Below are 16,029 nucleotides of genomic sequence, written 5' to 3' on the forward strand. Positions count from 1 at the left end.
CCACTTGCGGTCACCTCCCCTCGGTTCATTGTCGGCGAGTAAGTTGTCACCCTGTCTCTTCATCGTTTAGCGAAACGGAGTAAAAGTGCATGGAAGACAGACCTTTTGTGTTGGCATTTTTGCGAGACTTTTTTTTTTTGGTTTGGTGTTTGGAGACAGGGTTTCTCTGTGTAGCTTTGGAGCCTATCCTAGCACTTCCTCTGGAGACCAGGCTGGCCTCGAACTCACAGATATCCGCCTGCCTCTGCCTCCCGAGTGCTGGGATTAAAGGCGTGCGCCACCAACGCCCAGCTTTGGGAGACTTTTTTACACATCCTCGTATACAAGCATGTTTTGGGATAGCAACTCCCCTTTTAGCCCCGGTTGGCCTCCAGCTCTGATCCTCTTGTCTCAGCCTCCCAAGTGCTAGGATTACAGGCACGTGCCACAATGACCAACAGGGGTCGAACATGTTGAATTAAGCATTATGCTGCAACCTCCTGAGATTACCAAAGTGCCAGTCAATTTGCAAACGTGCAAAAGAATTGCTATTTATTCTTCCCTGGGACCTCTCAGCACTCTGTATGTTGAGGCAGATGGATTGCTCATTCAAAGCCACCTGGGGCTACAAAGTGAGACTTTGTCTGTGAAAAAAAATGAGTAAATAGATAAAACTGGCCACGACTTCGATCCACATTTACAGCTGAACATTTTCCTTGGCAACTCCATCAGAACCGTAAAAGTGGGCAGTTCGATAATTCTACCCCAGCAATCATATTTTCCTTGACGATTTACTACCTTAATGAGTATTTTGAGATTGTAACTGCCCACACTTTTCTCACCCTTGCTCTGTTTATCTTGAAAGTCAAAGCCATCGGGTTGGGTGGGCATATTGGTACTCTACAGCAGCTTTTGGAAGCAAGGAGATCAGGAATTCTCTAGGTCATCTTCGAGTTTATGTCAAGATGAAGGCCAGCCCGAAGCTGTCTGAAGCCCAAATCAAACAAAAAGCAGCCAAGTGTGGTGGCTGAGGCAGGTGAATCTGTAAATGGACAGCCAGCGCTTTATAGAGACCCTGTCTCAAAAAAAAAAAAAAAGAAAAAGAAAAAAAATGACTGGGAAGACAGTCCAGCAGGTCAAAGGGTTTGCTATATAAACATGAGAATCCAAGCTTGGATCCCCAACACCCACATACACTCCAGGCTAGCTGAATGCTTGATTTCGCCTGAGAAATGGTGTCTCTGTATAAGGTGGAGCGATCCAGAAAGACACTTGTCATTAATTTTTGGCACCCATGTGCATGTACTACCACACTTATGCAAACAGACATATGCACTTGTAGATCACACATACACACACACTTATCAAAAAAGACAACTTGGGGGCTGGAGAGATGGCTCAGAGGTTAAGAGCACCAACTGCTCTTCCAGAGGTCCTGAGTTCAATTCCCAGCAACCACATGGTGGCTCACAACCATCCGTTATGAGATCTGGTGCCCTCTTCTGGTGTGCAGATATATATGGAAGCAGAATGTTGTATACATAATAAATAAATAAAATCTAAAAAAAAAAAAAAACCAAAACAAAAAAGACAACTTGCCCTGTAACCCCATTTCCCATGGCCAGCATCTGTAGGCTTATGCGTCTGTTTCTGTATTTGAACGTATCTGAGCTTATAGAGACAACCTTCCTACTTCTACCTTATGTCACCTGATCATTTTGACAATTCTTTGCATCTTTAACTTTTCCATTTTTATCAAGTTACTACTCTAAACATAAAACATAACTGTCATATCTCTTCACCATAACAAGCCCTTATTAGACTCACCCTCCTCAGACACACACACACACACACACACACACACACACACACACACCACACATACACACCTATGGTTTCATGTAGCCCTGGCTAGTCTCCAACTTGATAGTAGCTGATCTTGAACTTCTGACCTTCCTGCTTCCACCCTTGAGAGCTGACATTACAGGCCTGTGTTCTACACCCACTTTGCCAGTGCTGGACACTGAACCCGTGGTTGAATATATGCTTCACAAGTATTCTATGATTGAGTTAGCTACATCCTCATATATCTTCAGACCTTTTATTATAGTGTAGCTGTCCCTGCCTCTCACCCTTCCTTCCCTCCCTCTCTCTTTCTCTTTCTTCCTCCCTGCCTCCCATCCTTTTTGTTTTTCAAACAGGCTCTTATGTAGCTCAGGCTGGCCTCAAGCTTCTATGTAGTTGAGAGTGATCTGATAGATATTTTGAATATGTAGGGAAAACGACACTAATGTTTCCCAGAACATATCCTACAGAACCATGGTCCAAATTGCTCCCAGAAAGGAATCTTCTGTAGGTCAATGCAGCATACCTAAGTCCTTCTTGAAGCTTTTCAGAGCTCATAGTCATTTTAATGCCTCAGAAAAATCCTTCAGGAAAGATATGTTTAACTTTATCAAATCCTATGCCTATTTAAGCTACCAAATTAATCTTTTAAAAGGTAGCTATTTTTAATTAATTTATTTGTTGAGACAGGATCCACTGAGTAGCCTGGGCTAACCTGGAACTATGTAGACCAGGCTGGCCTTGAACTCATAGAGATCTACCTGCATCTTCCTTCTGAGTGCTGGGGTTAAAGATGTATGTCACCATGCCCGGCAACAAGTATTCTTTTTATAAAAGAAAATTTAAAAATTGTGTGTGTGTGTGATGCCAGATGTGGGTGCTGAGAACCGAACTCTGGTCCTCTGAAAGGGCAACCAATGAACCACCTCTCCAGCACCAAAGGAATTATTTTAATATGAGATAAACAGCATGATGAATTTTGTTTTGTTATTCTCTAACAATTTCACACATGTACATATTTTGATCTTATAATTCCCATTGCCCTCTTTTATCCATATTCTGATGAGCCCTCCCTTCTTCCCAACAGTCTCTGTCTCATTTCATGTCTTCCTCTGTGTGTAATTAGGGTTGCTTGAGATGGAGAATGGGGAGGAGTGCTGTTAGAACACTGCCTCTTGGACACACAACATGGTGGATGCTCTAGTGAAATCATAGCAATGGTGGTTACCTACACAAAAGACAGGTCCTGTCACATTTCATCATGGGGGTGGGATGAGGTGAGGGTGGGCTCATGAGACTCCATCCCTCCCTGAAGAACTCAGGTAAAGTTAATGGCTGATGACCTGAGTTTATACTTCAAAATCCATGTAAAGGTCAAAGGAGAGAATTGACTCTTACAAATTGCTCTCTGACCTCCACATGTGAGCTGTGTGGTAAGCCCCCATAATTTTTTAAATGATTTATTTATTTTTATTGTTGTGTGTATGTGTAAATACCCGCATGTGTACATATGGAGCACATGCATGCCTGGTGCCTTAGGAGGCCAGTAGAGGGCACTAGATCTCTTAGAACTGGAGTTACAGGCAGTTGTGAGATGTCATGTGGGTCCTGAGAATGGAGCCCAAGTCCTCTGCAAGAGCAGTGAGTGCTCTTCACTGTTGAGCCATCTCTCTGGCACCGTAATAACTTTCAAAATTAATTTTTATAATTTATTTTATGTGTATGGGTGTTTTGCCTGCCTGCATGTCTGTGTACCTGTGTGTGCCAGCTTCGAAAAGAGGCCAGAAGAGGGCATCAGATTCTTGTGAGCTCCCATATGGGTGCTGGGAATCAAACCTGGGTCAGCTGGAAGAACAACCAATGCTTTTTTAAGATTTTATTTATTTATTATGTATACAACATTCTGCTTCCATATATATCTGCACACCAGAAGAGGGCACCAGATCTCATAACGGATGGTTGTGAGCCACCATATGGTTGCTGGGAATTGAACTCAGGACCCCTGGAAGAGCAGTCGGTGCTCTTAACCTCTGAGCCATCTCTCCAGCCCCTGCAACCAATGCTGCTTAACTGCTGAGTCCAAAAAAAAAAAAAAAAAAAAAAAAACGTATTATTTTAGGGACTAAGGTGGTGGCTCAGTGAGGGAGTGCCTGCTTAGCATGCACAAGCCTGGGTTCATAATCCTCAGTATCACTTCCCCTCAAATATTAAGAGGTGTTTTTTTTATTATTGTTGTTGTTACTATTATTTTGTGGGATTTTTTGCTTATTTGGTTGTTGTTGTTGTTTTTTTTTTTTGGTTTTGCTTTTTTGTTATTGTTGTTTTGAGACAGGATTTCACTGTATAGCCCAGGCTGGCCTGAAACTCACCGAAATTTGCTTGCCTCTGACTTTTAGGTCCTCAGATCAAAAGCTTGCACCACCATGACTGGCTAAGAGTTTATTTTAGCTGTGTATGGTGGCCCACACCACTTGGGAGGAGAAGGCAAGAATATCAGGAATTCAAAGTTAGCCTGCATAGTGAGTTTGAGGCCAACTTGGGCTATGTGAGGTCCTATCTGATTTTTTTTAAATCAAATTTTTGTAAATACTTTGAAAAATTAAGTATATTGGAGGGGCTGAGGAGATAGCTCAGGGCTTAGTGTTATGGTAGAGGACCAGCTTTGGTTCCCAGGACCCACATGGTGGCTCATAACTGCCTATAACTCTAGTCCCAGGGGATCCAGTGCCCTCTCAGCCTCCTAGGCTTTCTGAACACATACGGTGCACATATACTTACTGAGGCACACACACACACACACAAAAATATTAGTAGATCTGACCTCACTATATAAGGTTCGAACAAGGGTGAGCTGGGAGAACATTGCTTTTTCTTTTTTTCAAGACAGGGTTTCTCTGTATAACCCTGGCTGTCCTGGAACTCGCTCTGTAGACCAGGCTGGCCTCCAACTCAGATCCACCTGCCTCTTCCTCCTGAGTGCTGGGATTAAAGGTGTGTGCCACCCTGCTCTGCAGGATATTCTTAAAGAGTAGAGGTCACTAGAAAGTTAAGTAATGGAGCAGTCCAGCTGACATCATGGGTGTACACTGATATGACACAGAGTCTAGAATTTTTCAGTTCTCCCCAGGAAAACTCTAGTGCATAACATTGCAAGGGGAACTTCTCTTAAAAAGAGAAATTATGAAAGAAGTGAAGTATGTCAGTGTTCTCACTTCTGTTTTCATGATTTTGCCTTGACTTTTTTCTACTTTTCATATAATATTTTCCATCAATTTCAACATGTTGCACTTTGTTCCATGATTAATTAATGCAATTTTATTTTAGAGTAACCAAAGTGAACATGAATTTATTAAGGTAGAATAGTGGGAAAAGAACTCTGAGAATTGAAGGTGTCCAGGGGATGAATATTGGAATGTTACTTTTATATATTTAAAAAAGCAGTTCACATAGACTGGTATGGACAAGGTAGCATATACCTTTAGTTCCAGCACTTGGGAGGCAGAAACGGGTGGCCTCTGTGAGTTTGAGGCTAACCTGTCTATATAAAGAGTTTCAGGACAGCTAGGTCTACATAATAGGAACCTGTTTTTTTGTTTGTTTGTTTGTTTGTTTTAAAATGTGGTACATAATGTAACCCATAGAATTACCTATCAAAGGTAACCTATCAAAGTCAGGTCTGGTGTATCTGGAAATGATCTGACTCTAATGTAGTAATAACATATAAAAGCTTACTCAGTTGTCTTTCCGAGAGGGACAGGTGCCACACACATTCTTTACCAGTGTAGCTCTTTCCACCTTTGCTCATCTTGCTAGTGAGTTTTGGAAGCACTTTCCCACTGATTGTCACTATTAAGGAGTGGAATCTATCAATTGAGTGTTATGCCTTTACCATCTGCCCTTAAAAGTAGCCTTTAAGAGAGGAATTGAAAGCACCAACAAGAAGCAAGATATGAGTCAGACGGTGGTGGTGTACACCTTTAGTCCCAGCACTCGGGAGGCAGAGACAGGTGGATCTCTGAGTTCAAAGTCAGCCTGATCTACAGAGTGAGTTCCAGGACAATCAGGGCTACAAAGAGAAACCCTATCTTGAAAAAAACAAAAATAAGAAGATGTGTAGGTGGCCTTAATGGTGTTAATTAAGGTGTTATCATTGAACTAAGACAATTTTAAAGGACAAAATAAAAGTGACCAGGGAGATGGCCCAGGGGTTAGAGATGCTTGCAGTACAGGGTAGATGACCTGAGTTTAATCTTAGGAACCCATAGTGGAAGGAGACAGCCAACTCCTGAAAGTTGTCCTCTGACATCCGCACATTCACTTTGACACATGTACATACACACACACACACACACACACAACACACACACACACCAGAACAACAACAATTCAGCTGGGGAAAGGTGGTTCACCATTTGAACCCAGTATTTGGGGGACAGAGGCAGGTAGATATCTGTGAGTTTGAGGCACATATGGTTCACATAGCAAGACTCAGGCTATCTAGGGCTACAAGATAAGGCCCTGTGTTAAATCAACCAACCAACGAACCGACCCAAGACAAAAGCTTTCAGGCCTGGAGAGATAGCTCAGCAGTTAGTCATAGTACCTGGGTTCAATTCCCAGTACCTCTACACAGTGGCTCACAACCACTGGTAACTCCAGTTCTAGGGGATTTGACACCCTCTTCTAACTTCCAAGGTCACCAGGCATGTGACACACACAGTGCACACATATGCAACAAAACACATACATAAAAAACAAAATATTTAAAAAAGAAAGAAAAAAGAGAGCAGCCTAGGGGTAAGAAAATTAAAACTCATTTCAATAATTGAGTTTTATTTACAACCATAGAGTTTAATATCTCTCTCTTTTTATCTTGCCATTAGCCCAGGATGACTCCAATAATACTTTTATTTTTTCAAGTAGTGTTTGGTGGTGCACAACTGTAATCCGAGCACTCAGAAAGCAGAGGCAGGAGGATCATGAGTTTGAGGCTAATATGGGCTATATAGTGAGGCCGTCTCAAGAATAAACTATTTTTAAATGGTCTCTTTTCATTCTATTCTTTCTTTCTTCTTTGAGACAGGGTCTCACTGTGTAGCTCTGACTAATTTGGGTCTTTCTATGTAGGTAAGGCTGGCCTTGAACTCCCAGAGACCTGCCTGCCTCTGCCTTCTGGGTACTGGGACTAAAAGAACTCCCAGCTATCCTATCTTTATACCCTCAGGGATTTCATTTCTTTGCTGCTGTGCCAACATGTCATACCTTTGTGTCTTGCTCAGCAAAAATAATGATGGCAATAAATGTCACCAGAGATATTTCCCAATCTGTTTAGTGATTTTTCTCCTCTCATCTGCTCTGGAAAGTTCTTTAAAACCCTCCTGCTCATTCCTTCAAAAGGGTAAAAAGGTTCAACTCATAAAAATAGAATCTTTAGAAACATTACTCCTTCCTCATTTTACCACCAAGTTTCATTTCTGTGCAGGTGCCAAAAGAGTCACCAGGCAAATAAAATATGTCATTTTCTCTTACAACAGAGTGTGGTATTTAGTGACCTGAGTAGGATTTGGGACTTTGATAAGAGGTTCAAGCTGGAGGTCAGAGGTCAATGCTTTCCTAAATCCTAGGCTTTTAGTTTTGTTTTAGCTAGCCTTTGTCACTCCTGCAAGAATGTCTGGAAATGCAGTAAGTTGAAATATATGACTGCAATTTCAGGCCTGGCAAAGCTTCTGCAGGCAAGCACAGTCCACACCCAGTGATTGTTATGTTTCTCTCGAACCTTCCAGGACCCTGCTTACGCACCAGTTTCTCCTGAGTAGCAGTGTGTGGAGCCAAGTCAGTAACACTAATGTTCCTTGTCTGTCTTCTTGGGCCTGCCCTGATGCTGGCCTGACAATGCCAGGCTCGGGAAGTATTTGTTTCTGAAACTGAGCCAAGAAGTCTAACAATTCTCTCCCTTCCTTTCTGTTGCCCTCTTCTTCCTTACTGATGCCAAGTCTGGGATTTTCCTTGTCTAGAGACCATACAAGCAAGGAAATGAGTTTTCTTGGGATAAGACAGACTACTTAGCAGAAAATTCTCCCTTTGTTCTCATTCAAATGCCTTTCTCTCAGATGACATGCTTTCTGCACTTACTGCTTCACTTCTCCATGTAGCCCAGGCTGATCTCAAAGTTGTTACGACCTTAAAAAACCCTTGAACTCCAGAGGAGCTATGCTGGAGGCTCCTTCTACCTCCAGAATGCTGGAATACAGGCATGCACCACTATGTCTAGCTATGAATTCTGAGTTTTCCTGATTGGCAAGGAATAACTCAGAAAGGGTAAATGACCTTGTCCATGTATTTACTCAAACAATTCTTAGTGGCTCTGAACCCATTCTTTTTTTTTTTTTCCTACAGAGAGATCCTTTATTAAGTGGTGAAGAAAAGTTAAAGTGGCTGCTTTCTGACTCAGGCAGAAAACAGCAACAAATGATGTTGCAGGTGTAATTTTTTAAAAAGAGAAAGAGGGAGCTGGGCAGAATTGGCACATGCCTTTAATCCCAGCGCTTGGGAGGCAGAGGCAGGCAGATCTCTGTGAGTTCGAGACCAGCCTGGTCTACTGATCGAGTTCCAGGACAGCCTCCAAAGCTACAAAGAAACCCTGTCTCAAACCCCGTACCCCCCCCAAAAAAAAACCCAAAACAAAACAAAACAAAACCCAAACTGGGGCTAGATAGATGGCTCAGATGTTAAATCACTTACTGGTCTTGCAGGTTTGGTTCCCAGCACCACATGGAAGCTTGAAACTGCCTGTAATTCCAGTTCCAGGGGCCTCTTTGGGCTCCTGAATATATGTGGTACACCCATACACTAATGTAAACACACACATTAATGTATACTCTCTCTCTCCTCTCTCTCTCTCTCTCTCTCTCTCTCTCTCTCTCTCTCTCTCTCTGTAATTCCTTACAACAATGTCCAAAACATCGAAGTCAAGACCTTGTGTTAATCTACAGAAAATAAGAAGACTCAGATCTGGTTGTTGAGCTCTAGTTTTAACCATCAGAAGCCAGAAAACATGACTTCACTTGACCAGCCTCAAGGTTGGTTCATTAGGTGTGTAGTCCTTGGGAGTGTAGGTTCTCCTTCCCACTGTCCACAAACTGTGTGACCTCGGGCAAGTTGCTTCATTGCTCTGAGCTGCTGCTTTGGCTGCCAAATGAGGCAGCCAAACTTCAGGATCTATTAGTTCTCCTCTCTACCTTAGGTGTTAACCAAGTGGAAAGACTGAGATAAAGGCATAGGTGATAGTTAACTTTTAAGCGTTTGGTAACTGTTTTCTTCCCTTTTCAGTGTACATTAATTGTATATAATATCAGGTTTCACTGTGACATTTTCATAAATGTATAGAATCGACATTGCTCATACTCACTCCCCATTACTTGCCCTCTTTACATCACAATACTACTTTAAAAATGAATAGCTCTATTGGAGAAAAATGTTTCATTGGTTTGACTTATTTATTTCACTTGGGGTTTTATTCCAAGGAAATGATCAGAGGAATGCAGTGTTTGTTTTGTAAATAAACCTTTGATTTTCTGTGTTTAACAGATGCATTAATATTTGCCACAACTGATAAACCACTGTTAGCATACTATTAACTAAAGTGCATACTTTAGTCTGTGGTAGCTCACATCTTTAATCCCAGAATTCAGGAGGCAGAGGCAGGCAGATCTCTGTGAGTTTGAGGCTAGCCTGCTCTAAATTGTGAGTTCTAGGCCAACCAGAGATACATAGATACCAAGAACTTGTCTCTAAAACCAAACAAGTTTCCTGTTCTAGTCAGAGTTTTTATTGCTGTGTAGAAACACTATGACTACCAGGCATGGTGGCACATGCCTTTAATCCCAGAACTCGGGAGGCCAAGGCAGGTGGATCTCTGCAAGTGAGTTCTAGGTCAGCCTGGTCTACAAAAAGAGTTCCAGGACAGCCAGGGCTGTTACACAGAGAAACCCTGTCCCAAAACAACAACAACAAAAGAAACACCATGACTGAAAGGAACTTGGGGAGAAAAAGAATTTATTTGGTCTATGCTTTATCATCACTATTTAACATCAAAGGAAGTCAGGACAGACACTCAAATAGGGAGGGATCCTGGAAGCAGGGGCTGATGCAGAGGCCATGGAGAGTAGTGCTGCTTGCTGGCTTGGTCCTCGTGGCTTGCTCAACCTGCTTTCTTATAGAACTCAGGACCACCAGCCCAGAAGTTGTATGACCCACAATGGGTTGGGCCCTTCCCCATCACTCACTAATTAATTAAATGCTCTATAGGCTTATCTGTAGCCATATCTTTTTTGTTTGTGTGCTTGTTTATGAAACAGGTTCTCAACTATACCTCTGATAGTCCTGGAGCTCACTATGTAGACTAGGCTGGTCTCAAACTCATAGAGATCCACTTGCCTTTGCCTCCCATTTTAATCCTAGCACTTAGGAGATAGAGGCAGGTGGATCTCTGAGTTCAAGTTCAGCCTGAATTCCAGGACAGTCAGGGATACACAGAAAAACCTTGTCTTGAAAAAAACAAAAATACATGTGCTATTGTGCCCAGATGGCTACAGCCTGATCTTATGGAGGCAGTTTCTTAATTGAGGTTTTCTCCTCTCAGATGACTTTAGCCTGTGTCAAGTTGACATACAACTATCTAGCATACCCCGTCAAAGCATACTTTGTCTTTCTTTTCCACCCACCCCAAGTTATAGTCTTACTATGTATAACCTAGGTTAGCCTTGAGCCACCTCTGGCATACTAGGGTTACAAACATTCACTATTATATCTGACCTTCATACTGAATGTGTGCGAGTGCGCATGCATGCCCACGCTCACACAAGCATGTGTATATACATGAGGTCAGAGAACAACTTTCAGGAGTCAGTTTTCTCCTTCTATCGGGTTTTAACTCATGTTGTCAGGCTTGCACAACAAGTGTTTTTTCCTACTGAGCCATCTCACTGGACCTGCTTACTTTTTAACATAATGGTCCGTTTGTCCCAGGATTCCACCTAGGATATCCAGTTACATGTGGCACCTGGATTCATATCCTTAGGTTCCTCGAGTCAGTGGGAGTTTCTTGAATTTTCCTGGTTTTGGATGGCTTTGATAGTTTTCTACACTAAGCTACATCCCAGTGATGTTCAATATTTAATTTTTAAAAGTAAAAAGGAATATTTAAAAATGTTATTTTTTTTTGTTTTTTGTTTCTGAGACACTGATCTTATTATGTAGCCCTGGCTGTTGTGGAACTTGCTATGTTGACCAGGCTGAGCTTGAACTCACAGAGATCCTCCTCCCTCTGTCTCCTGAGTGCTGGGACTAAAGGTATATGCCACCATGCTCAGTTTAGGAATTATTTTTGAAATTAGAAAGAAATACACTAAAATGGAGGATTTTGAAAAAAATTAATTACTTTCTGCACATGTGGGCATGTGTGAATATGTATACCTCTGCATACATGTATAGGTCAGAGCAAAGCTTGTGAGGGTTGGTTTTCTCTTTCCAGCATGTGGTTCCCAAGCATGGAATTCAAGTCATCAAGCTTGGTGGCAGGAGCCTTTACTATCTGAGACAGCTTGCTACCCTGGAAAAAAGTTGTAACCTTTAAAAACTTCTCTAGCTAGGAGGACAGATGTTCCAGTGTGGTGCCGAGCAACCACATTATGTAGCACTGTGTCACTATCTATGAAGGAACTGAAATCAGTGGAGTAGGGCGGAGTGATGTCCTCAAAATCTGCAGTTTCTAGGAAACTAGGCACCATCTGTTTCTGATTAGAGCATTAAAGTTGCAAGATCATGAGCAGGATCTTTGTTACTCTCAACAAATTGTTTAAAGTTAAAAAAGAGAGAGAGAGAGAGAATGAAGAGCAATACCAAATGCTAAGGATGCCTGTGTGAGAGGCAGAGTCATATCCTGGCTGTCTCTTCCCTGGGGCTTTGCATTTAAAAAACACATGTTGTGGTTTCTATGATTATCTTTCCACTTCCTGTGTTGCAGTTCCCTCGCTGTAAAGTATCTCTTTGTACACTCTTGGTTTTCTTTCCTTGATCATTCTCTTTCTCCAAGCATCCACTGTGTATTTCCTGATAATAATCAACATGTTCAGTAGTATTTTTATTTGTTGATAAGGTTTTGAGTAGCTTTAGTTTCAAATCTCAGCTCCATCTATTATTAGCTGTATGATCTGAGGACAACTGCACAACTTGAGTTTCCTCCTCTGAAAACAAGGACAACATTATGTAGCCAGTGGGGACAGTACAAGGATTAAATGAGGCTTACTATAAATCTGCAGAGGATCTAAACTATCCAGGCACAAATGAGCACTTCAGCGTCATTGTCGTCTATTTCCTTTCTCCTTCCATGAATCCTCTAATACCATGGCTCAGGTTATTTCTTTCAAACAGGACCATATACTGGAGGATCAAGCCTAAACTTAGCTTTCAGGATCCCCTCATATGAACCCACACCCTGTCTTTGTGGCCTCACCACCTTCTGCCACATTCCATATATATATATTACTCTGTAGCTATACCAAATTACTAGCTCTTGTCTAAACACATACTATATTTGTAAGCACCGTTTTCTGTATCTGGAATTCTTACTTGCTCCTGCCTGGTAAACTTTGTAGAGCTTGTCCTGACAGCTGAAGAGCCCATGCTCCCCTCTGACCCAAGACTTCTGTTCTGAGCTTTATGAATGTAGCTCCTTATTTAACTGTATAATTTACTCCATTCATGCAACAGATTGTTATCCAGTCACTGCTACATGCCATGCACAGAAGACAACCTCTGTGATATTTTGAGTCCATAAGGGCAGGGTCTGCCTGATTTTTATCTCCAGTGCTTGCTGGGGGGGGGGGAGATGGAGCACAGGATATTTGCTTGTTGAAAACTGGATAAAATGAGAGCAGATCTTTCTCAGTGGCCTAACTAAAATGATATTAGCAAATGCTGACTTCCTCATTGCTAAGTGAAGGCAAAGACAAAGGGCACTTCTTTTCCCATGTAACATATTGTTGTACTTAGTGACAATTTCAAGAGTTCAGAACCACTATTCTGCTTCAAATGTTCTCCATCTGGAAGAGTTTAGCTAATTAAATGAAAGTCCGCAGATGAGTTAGCTCCACTGTATCGTCAATGGGGGAAATCTTTTCTGTTCTGGAGGATCTATTAGACAAATAGCAAAGGTCAGGTCTATTTTTAGTAACACAGTTTGTCTTTTGAAATTTCTAAAATTGGTACCATACTTTTGAAAATCTTTTAATTTTATTTAAAAAAATTTAAGGTCAGTGTGATGGCTTATAGATAAAGGTGCGTGCCTCTGAGAACCCGAGTTTGATCCCTGGAGCCCACGTGCTGGAAGGGGAGAACCGACTCACACAGTTGTCCTTTGACCTTCACATGCACACCAGAGCGCACACCTCCCTCAATAAATAAAACAGAATCCCAAAATGTAAACATTCTACCAAACTTCAGCTTCTAGAGAAGCATTTATCTTAATACTTTTTTTTTAAACCCTGCTAGAAACCAAGTCAGTAATTAATCTGTTAGAAGGAAGTAGGAGAAAATGATTTCTCCTGGTCCTTTTTGATCCCTGTTGATAACGATTTTCTGTGCAGATTCTGTGATGACCCAGAGGAAGCTATTGGCTGTCACCGGAGGGATGTTCAGTTTCTCATTGAAAACGTTTCTCAGCTGTCACTCTGACCCCTAACTGCATTTCTCCCCAGGTGTAGAAACACTCAGTGTTTTCTTTGCATCCCAGGCATACTATAGGAGAGTTCTGAAAATTCACATGCCAGTTTACTTCTGGTGTGTTTGCACTTCAGAGTATCTAACTGTATCTAACTTAAAGTGAACACACGCACACTCATTTGTGTGTGTGTGTGTGTGTGTGTGTGTGTGTGTGTGTGTGTGTGTGTGTGTGTAGATAAAAAAGACAACTTTTTGACATCAGTTCTTTCATTTTTAAATGACTCTAGGGATTGAACTCAGATAGTCAGTCTTGCATGGCCAGTTCTTTTACCTGCTGAGCTGCCTTGCCAGCCCCCAAATCAATTAAATAATGGCTACAAGAGCTAAGTTTTACAGATAGAAATTTATTTACTCTGCTAAACTGAAAGTTTTTTTGACTGTAGCTGGAAACAGTGTGTCCATTTCCTGGATTATCATGAGATTTGAACTAAGAGGCCGTGATGGGAAGCTCAATCAGGTTTCAGTGAAAAAGATAGGATGTGAAATTTGATAGTGGGTAGAATAAATCTAATGTCCAATATTGCCATTCTTGCTAGGGCATGTCAGAATGCTCATACACTCAAACTAAATTTCATTTAGAGCTAAAAAATCCAGGGGTTATGTTGGAGGGAAGATGGATAAGGTAAAACACAAAGGGCATATCTTTTTTTTTTTTTTGTACTGGGAATTGAACCCCAAGAGTCACATATGCTAGGCAAAGCATCTACTACTGAGACACGTTAAAAACGACTTCTTGCTTTTTTGTCTTTTTTTTCCAAGACAGGATTTCTCTGTGTAACAGCTCTGGCTATCCTGGAACCCACTTTTTAGACTTTGTAGACCAGGCTGGCCTCAAACTCACTGAGATCTGCCTCTGCCCTTATTGCTGGGATTAAATTTGTGTGCTACCACCACCCAGCAACTTCTTGCTTTTTAAAAAAATATTTATTACCACTGTATGTGTATTGTGTGTGTGTGTGTGTGTGTGTGTGTGTGTGTGTGTGTGTGTGTATGTAGGTCAGAGGACAATCTTTGGGAGTTGCTTCTCTCTTTCTGCTGTGGATTTTGTGAGTGCTTTTGCCTGCTGAGTCATCTCACTGACTTGAGGCTAAAAAAAAAAAAAAAAAAAAAAGTTTGCTAAATTGCCTCTAGCTAGTCTAGAATTCTGTATTTGAGATTCTCCTGCTTATCTCTCAAGGACTAGGATTACATCCTGTGTGGCTTTGAACTTCTGATACTACTACCTCTATTTTCATAGTGCTGGGATCATACATGCACCATGCCTGTTTTTTGTGGATATGGACTGTTAAACCCTGGGCTTCCTGCATGCCGGGCAAGCACTTTACTGAGTGACATCCCTATCCCCTGAACAGACAACTTCCTGATTTGAATCTTACTGCTGTTGCTTCTTCTTCTTCTTCTTCTTCTTCTTCTTCTTCTTCTTCTTCTTCTTCTTCTTCTTTTCTCTTCTTCTTCTTCTCCTCCTCCTCCTCCTCCTCCTCCTCCTCCTCCTCCTCCTCCTCCTCCTCCTTCTTCTTCGTTAAATTTTTGGTTTTTTGAGACAGGGTTTCTCTGTATAGCCCTGGTTGTTCTTGGACTCACTTTGTAGATCAGGCTGGTCTCGAACTCATGTAGATTTGCCTGTCTCTGCCTCCTGAATGCCAGACTAAAGGTTTGCACCACCATGCCCAAGATGAATCTTGTTTCTATACCTTACTTCATACTTTTCATGTCTAATTCATTGCTACAGTGTTTACATATGTTACAGTGAAACATATATGAGTGATTAAGCATTGTGGATAGGAAAATCCAGAGAGAAATTAGTTGTCTGAGTAGCAGACAGTTTCATTCATAAGCAGCCTATCACCCAGAACATACCTGTAATTCCCACACTTAGGAGGATCAGGAGTTCAGTGTCAGCCTGGTCTATATGAGACCCATCTCAAAGAAACAAAAATTACCCATAGTGCAGTGTAGGTTGTGTGAGATACCATGGCAGTCCGTATGGTGCAGAAAAATATAACAATGTAGTGTGACTTGCACTCAAGACAAAAGGACCAGGAATTATTAGCGAATGGTAAAACAAACACCTCCAGTTTTCTATTTGTTTTGTTTTGTTTTGTTTGTTTTGATTTTCTACAAGAGAACACAGTGACCCAAAGGAAGTGATTCCTAGTGGGAGGGTACAGAAAATGGTGACAGAAGGCTAAAACAGCATCACAGGGGGACAGTAGTGGTGCCATGAAGAAACTGAAAAAGGATTTATTGAAAGTCAAGTTCATAAGCTATCCAAACCAGGGTCATAAGCTCCAGAAAAGTGGCTATAATTTCTGCTGATGAATTGGAGGAAATTTGCAATAAGGAAAAATACACCCATCTGAAAAGAAATACAGTTCAGAAGGTCAGTCCAACCCCAAACAACCTCGGTGAACAGGAATTGGGTTC

This window comes from Cricetulus griseus, chromosome 6 (genome assembly GCF_003668045.3).
Source record: "Cricetulus griseus strain 17A/GY chromosome 6, alternate assembly CriGri-PICRH-1.0, whole genome shotgun sequence".
Taxonomy (NCBI): domain Eukaryota; kingdom Metazoa; phylum Chordata; class Mammalia; order Rodentia; family Cricetidae; genus Cricetulus; species Cricetulus griseus.